The sequence below is a fragment of the Rhinolophus sinicus genome, linkage group LG01 (assembly GCF_036562045.2).
Source record: "Rhinolophus sinicus isolate RSC01 linkage group LG01, ASM3656204v1, whole genome shotgun sequence".
Classification (NCBI taxonomy): Eukaryota; Metazoa; Chordata; class Mammalia; order Chiroptera; family Rhinolophidae; genus Rhinolophus; species Rhinolophus sinicus.
Genome location: NC_133751.1, coordinates 197,262,345 through 197,276,976, shown reverse-complemented (window position 1 = coordinate 197,276,976; position 14,632 = coordinate 197,262,345). Strand labels below are relative to the sequence as shown.

At 45.8% G+C, this 14,632-nt stretch overlaps 1 protein-coding gene across 2 annotated transcripts in view; it reads left to right on the top strand.

Annotated features, from left to right (window-relative positions):
- Positions 1–58: 58 nt before the first annotated feature.
- Positions 59–14,632, top strand: part of SERPINE2 (serpin family E member 2) — a 59,255-nt gene continuing 44,681 nt past the window's right edge. The window contains exon 1 of one of the 2 annotated variants that reach the window (XM_019753688.2): positions 59–280. The gene's annotated coding sequence lies outside the window, so the exon portion shown is untranslated. Of the gene's footprint in view, positions 281–727; positions 878–14,632 lie in introns of those variants that run through there. The other variant, XM_019753689.2, reaches the window with a different exon arrangement.

The window sequence follows — 14,632 nt, the reverse complement described above, 5'->3', positions numbered from 1 at the left end:
GGGGCGGGCCGGGGGCGGGGGCGGCAGGAAGGGGCGGGGGCCGGGCAGACGGCGATAAAGCCCCTGCCACTGCGGCCGCCGGCTAGCGCTCCGGGGCGGACCGGCTGTTAGGACTACGCGGGGTCTGCAGACGCCACCGCCTCTTCCTTCTCTGACCCTCCCCGCCGCCGCCGCCGCCGCCGCCGGCCTCCCTCCGCCGGCTCGCCGCCCCGCCACCCGGCTTCGGCTCGGGCCGCGCTGCCCCCTGTGGCCGCCAACTGGGGCTCTCAAGCGAGGGGCGGTGAGTACGGGTTGCGCGCCCCGGCCGATCCGGGGCGCCCGGGGGATGGGAGGGGAGCGGCTGGCGCTGCCTCAACGCGGGGGACAGTCCCTCCGCGCGACGCCGCGACCTTTCGCCTGGCGGGGAGGCTGCGGGGCGAGAGGGGCCCGGGGGCGCCGACGTCGAGGCGGAGGAACTTTCTCAGCCGCCCTCGGGCTGAGTGCGCGCCCGGCTCCTGTGCCCGGGAACCCGCCTAGGACCCGGGCAGGGCGAGGAGGGGCAGCGCCGGCTGGGGCGTCCAGGTGTGCAGGTAGCGGGCAGTCCTGGGGCTGGCGTGGTTTCTGCCGGTCCATCCTAGCTGGCGCCCGTGACCCTGAACCTGAGGTACCCAGGTACTGGCGGGCGTCCCCTACCCAGTACTTTGCGTGTGCGCCGCCCTACAGGGAAAGACGGATCCTTACTTGTTCCCACTGCCTGAGCAGGGAGGGAGGATGACCAGCGGTTTGGGGGAAAGACTTTAAGTTGGATTCTGGCAACCTATTTAACCCTATGGAGCAGGTCTTTGCTCTTTTCATCTTGCATAAAAAGGGGAATTGCGGTGCTGATTACTGACTACAGGTAAGGTGAAAGGACTCAAAAATTCTGGGCAGAATTGGGTATTTTGCCTACAAACTGAGCGGGGAGGAAAGGAAGGCGCCTATTACATAAGATAGCACACTACCTTCAGGTATTATGGGAGATGCTATTGAAGGTTTTAGTGTTTTAATGAACGAAAAATAATCTTCATGTGTGTCTCTCCTGAGAAATCTCAAATGTTGCTGTGTCTTGCATTGACGACTTTGCAGAGAACATTTTTTATATATAGCATCGACATAAAAAGGTGTTTGAAGGCTTGACTTCCTCTTTCAAGCCAGGAAGCAGTTTACTTCTCTGAACTGTTCAGGAACAATTTACGAGGTAATTTTGTACTTTGGAGATTTTATATCAAAAGTTGAACACAGATAGGTGGAAGAAATGTGAGCCTTGCCAATTTGTCTATCTAAAGCGCATTTCCAAAATCAAAGATACTTTAAATGCTGTCTGCATATCTAAATCAGTAATTATGTGCTGTTTGCAGTATTTCAGCAAAAATTTTCTTCAGCTATGCAAATGAAGGTGTTAGCCTAAATAATCTAAGCTTTCTTTCAACCCTTATGTTTTGATTCTTTATTAAAATAGTGTTTGAAAACATTGTACAGTGCAGGGCAATTACTGAAGGTTATCAAGATGTCATCTATTTTAAAAAACAATGTATACAGAAAATTTCTGCCTCCCATGAACTTCATATTAGTGTAATTTTAAAAGGACAAGAATGACTCAGTCTCAAAGGACATTAATTTTTCAGTTCCAGACACAGGTGATTAAATACTAGTCAGATTGTTTGAGGTAATAGAGTGTGGGAATGAGGTGGTGACTTAGCCCGGTCCCGACTACACCTCTACAGGGCCTCCCTCTGCCCACAGCATGGCAGACTTTGGCTCCTGGGCTTTCTCTCCTCTAGTCCCAGAGTCCTTGTGGGGGATGCCCTCAATCCTTGACCACCTCCACCCTTTCTAGCTACTGAATCCTCTACCTCTAAGTCACCCTTTCCCAGAGATGCTGAATTTCTGGAATAAGAAACTCCAGCATGTCAGTGTCTCTGAACCACAAGCTCCTTCCTTCTGGGTTCCAAACTGGTATTCCCTTGGCAACTCTTCTTTAGCACTAGAGATCTCGTGTTCCTCCTTCCAGTTTGGCAGGTGACCTCATGTCCCACTTTACTGAGTAAGTAGGGGCCACTGGATGGAGAGCTCTCTCTGTCCTACCCCATTTCCCTTTTCTGAATTTGCCCAGTCATCTAAGAACTCTTCTGAAGCATCTACTGTGTCCAGGCCTTAATGTATGGTAAATATAGCAGGTCCCTGCTCTCTTGGAACAGTTGTTCTTGTGGGAGGAAACAGAGAAAAAGCAAACTGAATTATGCTATGATAAAAAGTATGATGATAAAACATGAATAGGGTAGAATAATGGAAGAAAAATCCAGTCGGGGCAGGGAACTTAGAGAAGGTTAGAGACAAGTCCTCCCTGTAGCAGTGCCTAATATCTCCCTATAAACTCTTTCCTCTTTTTAAGAGTTTTTAAAAAATGCTGTCACCTCCCTTGTCCCTGCATCCCCACCTCATTTCCAGCAACCACCAGGTCTCCCCAGGCTTCTGACACAAGTTCACACTCCCCCAGTCTCCTCTTCCTTCTGGGCTCTCTGCAAGCTGGCCAGACCCTCCCGGAAGTAGAAGAACCCACAACTCCTGAACAAGCGACCCTGCAGATATTCTCCAGACCTCTCTGCAGCACTGGATGTAGATCTTACCTTCCTTTCTGGTTCTTTTTTCCTTGTCTAGTTAGCATCTCCTCCTGCTTTTCCTTCTGCCTTCCTGGCATCTCCACTACTTCCTGGGGTGACCTAGGGCTCTGTCCTTACTCCTACTGTACGTAGTCTGTGGTTGACCATGTGCCCACACCCCCAACTATCACCACGTACAAAGTGAGTCCCAGATTGGTGTCTCCTGCTAGTTACCCACTGGTAGTCTGTGGGCTTATCCCTGCCCTTCAGGCAAGAAACCCACACTAAGTCCAAAACTGGTTTTAGTTCTTACCCTCCACCCCATTCCCATTGTTTTCTTAGCCAAAATTTGTCCACCCCCCTTTTTTTTTTTTGATGGTGGCTCTACCATTCACCAAGGTGTTAAAGCAGGAGCTTCACGCTGATGCTAGACTCTTCCAGCACTCCCCACATCCAGACAGCGGCCAAGTCCTATCACTTCTCCATGCTGTGAAAGCCTGGAAACCTCTGCTGTAGTCACGCTGGCCCTACCCTGCTTTAGAGTCCAGAATGGGCAAAATGGTTGCCAATGTTCCATTTCCAGCTGGCAGATATGTTGTTGGCCTGGACAAGTATACAAAACTTGAGTGATATTTAGAAATATTAAGATGTCACTGGGATTTATAGCTTCTCTTAAAAGGCAGAGAGGACCGGGAACATGAGGCCTACATTCCCATGTGGCAACACTGGGCTGACATGGAGTTTCCAATGCCAGGGTATGCTGGAGGTTGCTTGCGTTCTGGTTCCCCTCGGACCTGTGGTCCTCATTTGCAGCAGCTTCCTGGCTCCCATGGGCCCTGAGCTAGCGACCACAGGCTGAGAGGCCATGACAGCCGGTGATTCCCTACTGTCTCACCACCTGGTCTCCCACCTGGTTTCTCGCACCTAGTTTTGCAACCCTTTCACCCATCTTTCACGTTATTGCTGGGGTGACTTTCCTCCTGCCCCTCAAATCCAAATCTGCTTGTGTCCTTCCTGATAGAAGCCTGGTGCCTCTGTCTTGCCCCTGGGACAAACCCTGACTCTAAAGGAGTGGTTATGTCGTATCACAGGTTAGGTATCTCAGATCATCTTTATATGGTGTTTTACCCAACTTTCTCAAAATGGTTTTGAACTTCTGTGAGGAGGGTGGTTAATACACAAATCTAGTGCTACCTCACCTGTGTCGAGATGCAGTCTCTGCTGTTTACAAACCATGTCCAGAGACCTCACCACCCTCCCACTTCCTCACACCCTCCCTGGGAGGAAATGTCCCAAACCGCAGCAGTGGGGAGACTGTAAATATACAGGTATGGGCTGTCCCAGGAGCCCCCAGCCTTTGGAACATGGCAGGCCCCATTTAAGACATGGGGCCCAGAGTCAGCCAGTTTGTTCCCGTCACTCGGCTGCCTCTGGACCGTCCTGGCCCAGAACTCCTCTGCACTCAGCCAGGAAACGTCCCACAGTGCTCCACTGTCCTCCCCAGCGACTCCGCAGGCTGCTGGCCATTTGTAATGACCTGACAAAGTCTAAACCTTCTTCAGGCCCTTTCCACCTCCCTGCCTTGCTTGTGTCCTTGCCCAAACTTTATTTTCTTCCAAAACTGAGCTTCTGCAAATTCCTCACACCACTCTGCTGCCCATGATTCGTTGCCTTTACTCCTGAACCTCTGCCTAGAATTCTTTTTCTCCACCTTCTGTCCGCATTCATTGTCTGGGTATCTTCCCCCTTTTTTAAGACTTCCCCCTTTTTTTATCACCTATTCCAAAAAGTCCTTCCTGAACATCACTCCCCACACCTTCTATGGCACGTATGTGGCGTACACACACACACACACACACACACACACACACACACACACACACACACACCCCTTACCCTGTGGATGCCTCTGATGGCAGTTACTGCATTCTAGCCACATGCTTTACCCACCAGACTCTTAAGTGCTGTGCAGACATGCCTGGGTTTTAGTTTCATTTGCACCAGCAGTGGTGCATGACCCAAAGGCATTTAATGGCTGTCTGAACTAAACCATATTCCTATTTTTTTTTTTAAGTTTACTACACATTTTATGAAAGAGTGCTTGTCTTTCGGGTTTAAAGGGGGGCTCTCCTCCCAGACCTCCACCCCTGCTTCCGGTATTTTTGCATTTAATATATATTTTCACACAAAAATATATATGTATTTGGTCCACCTTGTCTTCTGAGATAGAACATGACTTAGGAAAAAGCAGAAGGAAAAAGTAGAAGTCTAATACAGAAGTGCTTCTGTGCCTGCACTCATTTCAGTTATCCTCATCTGAACCTTTTTTTGGCTTGGTCTGTCTTCCTTGAGGTCCATTGGGTGGGCCGTACTCTGTATTTCATGGTTTGTATAAGGTAGGAGAACGCTTGCTGGTTTATTTCCATAAACCTTCTCAGTGATAGTGAGGCATTCCCTCTTGCTGACTTTTTTTTTTTTTTTGCTTGCCGTGGTAGCTTTTTGGCTAATGTCTTTAGTCTTCAGCCACGTTTTGTGGAAAGAGCCCTGGGTTGGGAAAAGGTCTGGGCTCCGTGCCTGCAACAATTTGTATAGTAGCTGACCATCCAGAACTTAGTTTCCTTGTCTATACAATGGGTATGTTGAAATAATGATCTCAAAGGTGTCTTATTTTATTTTAAATCTATAACTTCTTGGCTTATTTTCCTTTCTTATCCAGCTTTCTCGTAACTGTCAGGTCTAAAGGAAGTTTTTTAAATAATGTGTTGTTTTACATTTATCTATATGAATTTTTAATCTCTCTCTTTTTCTTTTAAACCTATGGAATCATTCAGCTTGGCTCTTCAGTACTCACAAATACATTCAGGGCCAACATGAAGATTTAGTTTATATTGCCACTTGGACAGATTTATAAAAGTATTAAATAAATTGTGTCCCATATACTTGGCTCTTCTTTGTAAACCATTACCTCCATCCATAAATGGTGCCTGTCTTTTCTTTCCAAAATGATCGTTCCTCCTGAATAGATTACATGTCTGATCTGAAAATCAATGTTGGGTGTTAAAAAAAAAAAAATACCCTTAGATGTGGAATAGAGTCAAACACAATAAACTACATCTTTATTTGTTATCTATAAGTTCACAATTTGTCTAAGAACACTGAAAGATTAGTATGATTTTATTTCTCTTTTGAGAAATGCCGCTTTCCACCCAACATGCCAAGTCTATTTACACAGTCATGATTCTCCGCTTATTCTGATGTTAGATTTCTAGGTCTGGATGTAAGCCCAGTCCAGAGTAGCTGGCATTTCTTCTGGGGCTTTTTGTACATGGGGATGGCCACTGAGCCTAAGCAGTTTGCTATCTGTAATTCCATTCATACATTTTGACAAGCATGTTCCTTATTTCATCCTTGATCCTTCAAAGGTGTGGGTGGACCCGCCCTAGTTCAAGATTAGATCGGGACCACCCCCTGTTCTTGCTTCAGTTTGACCTCAGACTTTGCCCTTTGCTGCAGAAGATAATTCCAGAATTGAAATCCACTATGCCTTTCTATTTGTATCGGTTAATTCTTGGGAGAAAAATAATGTGGAGATTTTAGTGTAAAAGGAAAAAAAATTCCTTTGAAAACACAGAAAGGAGTTTTTGTAGTGACTGCAAATCTTCGTAATATACTTTGTTTTTGTAATGACCCCGCCTCCCTCCAACAGCAAGAACTCTGGTAACCTGGGGAATTTCTCTTAGGAGTATACCAAAAATAGCATCAGCATTTTCCCTTCCCTTTAGTGCCAACTAATATAGCTATAGAAAAAAACAACCACTTGTTTTTAGCCTAAGTTTTTATGGACCAAATCTTGGAAGTGGCTGTGGGTATGTAAGAGAGTTTAACACCAAATACAAAGTCGGCTTACAATGAGTAAGGTGATTATAAACGAAAATAGATTTTTCTTTTAAGAAAATGCTATGTACAATGATGGCAGTGTTTGCTTCCTCGACTAATCTTTTTTTCTTTTTTTAAATAAGGAATCCACTTAGGAAGAAATTACATTTATTGAGGATTTGGTCACTGTTTGGATTATACGAGTTATTAATTACTGCATTCTCTTTTGGTTACAAGAGCAGAAACCCAAATTGAAATAACTGACACAAAAACATGGAGTACAAGGGATGAGCTATTGGCTTATATTGTGGCCCCCAATGCATGGAAGAGATGCCTCTGGCCGTGGAGGTGACTGGAACCACCGATTCAGGGCCCTGGGGCTCTCTTTTCTTCCTCTGTGTCTCTTGTCTCTGGAGGTTGTTTTCATTCAGGGACCATGGCTGTAGGTAGCCTCAGGTTTACCTCCCTACAGCCTCATGATCAAAGAGGAAAGAGGGGCTTCCTGCCACTTCCAGTTGGAAAAATCCTAGAGAGAGACTCTGATTTGCTCAGTTTGGGTCATGTGCCTTTCCCTGGACCAATGGCTGTGGTCAAGGGAATGGGATATTATGATTGGCCAGAGTTTGAGCCACAGTTCAAGTCTGTGGTCAGGAGGGGAGGGAACATTGAGGGAGGTGTGCTGGACAAGCAAGTTACCCCAACTTTCATTAGTATTTGCTTTCAGTAGATAGAGGCCCTGTATTATCTCAAGCCTTATGGCTGGCTGCCTGTGGAACAGATACTAATACCATTACCATTAGTACAGTTAGGAAAGAAGAGTGTGGAGCAGCCGAAGTGTCCACAGTCATACGTACAACCTGTATGTGTCAATGCCAGAGCCTGAACCCAGGTCTGCAAATGTGTGAACTGGGTGCTGATACCATGAATTTTCAAAGATTTACATCCCATCCCATCAATATTTATAATTACTCAAAAAGAAATTCCTACCAAACAGTATGCCCCCTCTCAAAAGACCGTCTTCTCACTTTGATGCGTGATATCCTTCAATAAGAGCTAAATCACATGACATGGCAGGAGGCTAATACTTTTGTGTTATATTTGAAGTAAGGTTTTTATGTCTTTGACCCCACCCCACCCCCACCCTGTTCGTTCCTTAGACACATTTTTTTCTGGGACTCAAACTCTAAAATTAGTACTGACCTTTGGATTGAAAAGGTAGAGTGCATTTCCCCAGAGTCCAAGGGAATTACTTAGGCTGAGCTGGATAAAACTCAACATGACCAAAGAAAAGGGTGATGTGATTTTAAAAAGATGCTTAATTGAACTCCACAAATGTATGAAGACTTGGTTTAGAGCACTGAGATTTAACTTTTGTTTTTATAGTTTTTATAGTTCTTTTTAAAAAATAGTTACCTTTATTTCAAAATTTGTCACATCGTCTAAATAGTAGATGTTCTCCTCCTCTCCTTTCTCCTCCTTTCCTTAGTAGAGTGTCGTAATTAGGAGTATGGGAGATTTGGAGGCCAACGTGCTTTGGTCTGAATTTAGAGTCTATCACTTACTAGCTGGAGGTGGAGAGACCATACCCAATTTGCTAAACTTTCCGAAGTCTCAGTTTCTTCATCTGTGAATTGGTTGTGGAGGTAACCATGTCTTGTGAGGATGAAGTAGAGATCATACTTTAGATCCTGAGCACAGGGTCTACAATGGAGCTGACTTCTGGGGTGCGAGGTGGTGGTGGGGTTCTATCTGTCACAGTAGTCCATGTGAGCTTTTAAGAACTCCGGGACTCAAGTGTTCACCGTGTCTTTGACCTGATGAATGAATGACTTTCTCTGTGTTTTCACGTGCTTCCTTTCCAGACTCCCGTCCTGTAACACTCTCAGTTGGCAGTACTCCCAGTGATCAGCTGGTCAGCTGTCCTTCCCGCAGGCTTCCGGTTTGCTCTTCCAGTACTGGCTGTGGAGCAAAGGGTGGCCGATACATGAAATAGACTCCCTCTTACTCCACCTGTATGAGGAAATGCAAACAGCTGTGTTACCGTGAGGTCTTTCTAGGGGCACATTTCAGGCTAGCTCTGTCAGGCTGGGTGCTTTTTCTTTCTTCTGTTAGTTATGAAGAATGAATAAATGTCTGCGGAGTATAAAACAATCTATTTGGTTTAATATTTGTCTTTGCGAGTGTAGCATCCAGAGTCTTCTCTTTTTGTTGTTGTCTTTCAGACAGTGAAACAGTCATTCTTACTATATCCAGTGATGTCTAGATACCCAGAAATAACCATTTTAAACACATGGTGGATGTTTTTAAAACACGTGGTCATTTGATTATGCTTTGATTCCCTCAATATACAAAATTGTTCTGTGACTGTTGGATTAACCTTAACCTCAGCTAACATTCCTGAATAGGAAATGTGTTCTCTGCTGCCATTAATAGGACTTTTTAGGATTTTACTGACAAATATCCATTTGGGATACTTGTGTACGCCCACACCTGAATTGTTGCTCGGACAATGGGATGGGAAATGACAGGGAGATCCTGTGTGATGACTTCATTATAAAGAGAGATTTCTTTCTAAAGATGTGCATTTCTCTTGGAAATTAATTTACTGGTAGACTCATCTTTTGCCAAACTGTGCTCATTTCTTAATGACATGTTAATTGAAATAGCAATTCGGAGGATGGACCAGAGACTCCAAAGAACTTGGTCCTGTGCAGCAAGGTGGCAAATGATGACTATCAAAGTGCCACAAACACTAACGTGAATGAATGCAGCAAGTTCTCCCAACATTGTGTTCCCGTGCACGTACATCACTTACACGCCTAAAATTTCTTTGAGTAGGATAAGTACGGTTTTTACATGTACAACGGCAAAATCACGCTTTGGTCTTACTCTCTGCCTTGTGTTCTACTCACGGGTGTATCTTATCTGCCCAAGAAGTTTTTTGGTCTATCTTACTATTCTGGGCTCCTTCTGTAGTACCTGCCCAAAAGATGCTTGAAAGGGGAGAAGGAAATGAAGGATCACGGCTCATTAGTGTGTGTGTCAAGTACTGCTGGGCCCATTTTCTCTATGATGGTGTTGAATCCTAACAGCCCTTGCAAGGTAGAGAATTGTCTGGGTGAGAAAACAGAGACTTCTGGAGCACCCGGCTGAGACTCCCCCAATGAGATACTCATTCCAGGTCTGTGTATCTCGGTGGTGGAGATTTTTTTTCTGAAACATTGTTTTCAATGAATGACTGAGACTAAATGGTGGTGGCTGAGCAACAATGCGGGGCCCACTAATGAAAGGTCAGGACACTGCTGCACAGAGGATGAGTTTGGGAGTCAAATGAACCTGGGTTTAAACCCCCAGCTCTATGCTTAGGCTACAAAGTACTTCCCTCTCTGGGCTCCATGTCAAAGCTACAGAATGGAGATGATGAGCATGTCACCGTCCTTGCAGAGACAGACGGTACTGTCCCCATTTCACAGACAGGGAAATAGGAAGTACAGGGGCTTAGGTCACTTGGCAAGGTCAGGGCTGTGGCAGATTGAGAGCTCACATCTCTGTTCCTGTCACTTGTCACCTCTCCAGATTCCAGACAGGGTACCATTTGCCATCACCTGTCTCCCACCATTGATTAGCCCCCAAAGTACCTCACTGGCTCAGGGACAGTTACCATCCATTCCTTAGAGCCACTTGTCTCCTTTTTCCTCCGTTGAGCTCACTGCCATGATCTCAAAGAGGATTATTCCTGAGAGTAAAGAGATTCCCCAAGACTTAGTCGGGATGAATCTGGCCCACATGGGACTTCAGAGGAGTAGAAGGTGGCAGCCCTGTTGTATTTGGGTGGCATACAGTCTAAGAACTCGTTTTGAGCACTTACTCTGTAACAGGTGCTCTGAGGGACATAGAAGTATCCACAAAACAGGTTGACCTTTGAGGATCTTACATATTTAGGTAGAAAAAGCATAACCCGTGATACTTGAACAATTCAAGACAGTCTAGAACAGCGGCCCACTGTAGTGGAGGAGGCAATCAGGGGCTGCATTGTCTGCAGAGGTTTTAAGTGCAATAGTGAAGTTGCCTCAGAATTGGTTTGCTTTTTATTGCCATCATGCACCATGGTGATAAACTATTTCTCTACGGGGGTAGACCCATCACCTGACCCCCAGTACTACACTGGGTCAGTAATCCACTGCCCAAAATGAGTGCTACAAACGAGATGTTCAGGGGTCAGACTGGAGTGGTTGGTGTGGACTGAACCATTGGCAAGCTGCCCGACCGTCCTCTCCCCTCCCTGTTGGGGTGAAAGGACTCTGGGGGAGCAGTGTGTGATGCTGATGACTGAGCAGTCCCTGGGGCCAGCGTGAGCCGTGGGCCATGAAGGCACTTGACACATTGCCTCCCTGCATCCTTGCAGTAGCCCAAGGTTGTGTTGTAGATGAGAAACCTGGAGGCTGTGTGAGGTGCTGAAATGAGAGCAAGTGATAGACCACCTCCAGGTCTTGGCTTCCTCCCGCCTGAAATGAGGGCTGTAATGCCCGCTTTCCAGACAACACTGCACCCATTTACATGCAGGAGTTCCTTGAATGTCAATCACTTCATGTGCAGTGTGTGTGAGAGGTAAGTCTGCGCAGGGTGCAGTGTTGGCACATTGCTGATAAACATGAGTATCTAGAGATTGTGGGCAATGCGGTCCTTATATTTTTTTCTTGCACATTAGTCTCCTCAAAACCCTTTTTACCCTAAATTTTGTAGAATTGCTGTTTATAGACTTGTCTCAATAGTAATAAGTGTCTGTCATTTAGTCTCTCGTGTGTTCTCTATGGCTAAATGCATGGAGATAGCTCCTTTACAGGGAAGAGATTCCATTCCTTAAAAAAGATGATGAAAGTTTTAGTGGACAACTTGGGAAAGGTGTGAAACACTACTCTCACGTAACTTTGACTTTCATTAGACACTCAGGAGTACAGGGTACAAAAAGGCATCACAGCCAACTCTCTCCTGGGCTGGAGTACAAGCCAAAATGGTGCCTGAGCAGTGCCTTAATGAGTTATTAACAGGCACTGAAATGTAGACTTTTCTCTGTGAAAAGAGAGTGCCCTACTTTAAAAACTGCATGAATATGAAGTGAAAGATTTCCCCAAAATTGTTCCTCAAAGAAAGAGGAAGTTGCCATACATTAGGGTCCTTATAAAATCTCCCATTTTACAAAATTCCTGGTAAGTTTATTAGTCAGTTTATTAGTCACCAAACGCACTGGACGGATGAGACTTTCCAGCTACCGGTGGAGAACAGGTGGAGGAGGCACATTAGCCCGAAATCCCCTTTGTTATGAATGATTATAGAGTTTACATGATGCAAAGGGTTTTTAAAAGAAGGCAAAGAAACTGAATACAGAGTTAATAATTATGCCTCAGGTCATGACTTCACAATTGCCAAATGTTGAACATTGTGTTAGTTGAGGTAACGCTAGTTGCTGTAAGAAACCCAAACATGCTCCATGATTTAAATATGATGGAAGGTTATTTTTCACTTGCATAAAGCCCCAAATGGGTGTGTCACTGTCAAACCTGGTGGTTCAGTGAACCAGTCTCTTTTCATCTTGTGGCTTCACTGTATTTAACAGGTAGTCTCCAGGGCATGGTGCTTCTCAGCATCAAGCTGGTGGGAGCAGAAAATCACGGAGGATTGTCTATGGCAGGTTTTTATGAGCCAGGCCCGAGAGTGGCATATGTCACTTCTGTTCCCATTTCACTGACTGCATCTGAGTCTTATGGTCACTGCCACCTACAGCGGAAGCTAGGAAATGTAGTCCAGCGCTTTGTTTGGGAAGAAAAGGAAATAGGTTTGCTAAGGAAGTAGCTATTCTCTGTCAAATGAAATTTTATCAAGATGCATAAGGATCACTTTTAAAAGGCATATGCTCGTACAGTCAGTAATATGCCATGAGGATCGTGAATGTATTTTTACCTCTGAGGGCAGGCATCCCTCTGCTCCATGAAGGGCTTCTTCTGGCTTAGGATGGATTTTTCAGTGACAGTGTCACACGTAGATTTGAAAAGTGCTATATCGTAGGCAACTTGGAAGAAAAGGAGATGACGTGCTCAGAAAAATTGTTAGGCAACCCCAAACGTGATGACAGGCGTGAGGAAGATGTCTGGGTAAATTGAATTAAATTGTTTCATGGAAGGTGAGGATGGAAAGGAAAGTACTATTTCTAAACCGTACTGTATGTGATTTTTACATTTTAGTCATGAAGTTTATGTAGTTGGGTCGATCAAACCTTGCGTGGGAGGAGGAGGGCTCGTTGGGGATCTTCTCATCGTGGAAAGGGGTGGGCTGCCTTGTTTGGGAAATAGCCATATGGTCACAAAAGCACATGTTGTCACTAAAGCTTCATCAAAGGCAGAACTTTATGCTGGAGGAAGGGGTGCCTCTTACAGTGTGGGAGGGGGGTCGTCAGATATGCTGGAAACACCATTCTGCATCCAGGAGCAAAAGGAGAGGCGAGAGCTCCAGCATGGGGTCAGTGCCACTCCTGAGCTCTGACAGAGAGAATGAAAAAGGACCTGGAGGGATTCGGGTGACGGATGATGGAAGCGTCTCGGCCCTCTGCCTGGGAGGAGCCCCTGGCAGTGCCCATCTGGTGGTGGTGGCATATCCTTGTGGTCTGTCACCTCTTCCGTGCCGTGTGATGTGGGCAGATGACGCATCCTCTTTGCATGCGTGTTACCTCATCTCTATCCCAAAGGGCTCATGTGAGAGTCAGGCAGATGACGTGTTACAGGGCCGTGCACACAGTAGGAATCTGTTTGGAGGGGGGGTAGGAAAGATGTTCCCTGTGTTTATTTCCATGAACCATTCATTGCTGGAACTTCATAAATGAACCTCCTTGGGGACGTAGATGTGTTAGGAAGCTGACTGAGCTACACCAAGCTTTTCCTTTCCCTTCTTCCTTCTCAGGTTCTGTAACCCAAGCTCAGCACTTTCCTGCTTTCCCTCTGTTTGCCCTGGGGAAGAAAAAGATTGTAAATCAATACTCAGTGGTGCCAAAGGGAGAAGAAAACACACAGGGTGGGTCACCAGATGGTGCTGCATTTTATTTGTGTGATGTCCGAGAAACTGACTGTCTAGGTGGGCACCACTGAGGGGGATTTGTCGCGTCCAGCGCAACACGGGCAGTGAGGGTGCGAGAAGGGGCGGTTTGGGTTAAGTTTTTAAGAAAGAAACAAACAGAGACTTAATGCAGTTAAATCTCTCCCAAGGCCAGGGGTCTCTCAGTCTCAGAGGACTGGAGCCCAGAATAAGGCCGACTGGGGGTTTTTATTGAATAGGTATACAAAAACAAGAGAAAGCAACATTGTTTCTTACACGGTCTCTGAAACTCACACATCATAACAGAAAAATATTTATCTCAATCACCCTTTGTCAGTCAACAGCTGAAGCACAAGGTCCCACAATGTCTTAATTAAGGTATGTGCCTTCTCAGGGTCAAGTCTCCTCTCATTTTGTAACAGTTCCGTAGAGCTAAGTGGAGAGAACTGATCTTTATTGTTTTTGTAACTTCTCTCACAAACAGGTGCCAGGGAAAAGGCAGAGCCAGCAACAGCTTTTCCCAGGCAGGGGGAAGGGGAGGCAAGGCCCCTTCCCATATTTTTCTAAGGCAGCTCATTGGGGGTCCCCACTCGGTTCCACCTGGCTTAGGTTGTATCTCCCGTGAGATATCTTACCCGTCTTTGGCTGCAAACCTTTTGGGGACCAGACAGAGAGACATAAGGTGTAAACACAAGGATGGAACAGAGTCCCAGAAAGGCACAGTCTCACAGACTCTTCTTTCCTTAAGGAAAGACACCAGTTGTCTAGGCTGTTGTGTGACTACAGGGAGTCACAACATGAAGCACAGAAGAAAAGCCAGGTTTCGTCAGGATCCCCAGAGTTGTTGCAGGTCAGAGAACTAACAGTAACCAGACTCCTAAGAAATGGGAGAATGGAAAGATGTTCCCTTTGCCAATTAGCGTAGTCCGCAAATTACCAAGGTCTTCATGGGAGGCCCACTTGTTATGGGAAGGTTAATTGATAAGTATGTGAAAGCAAGTGAGATAGGTAATGGCTAAGGTCATAGAACTCAACCTGGGTTAGTCCCCTGTAGG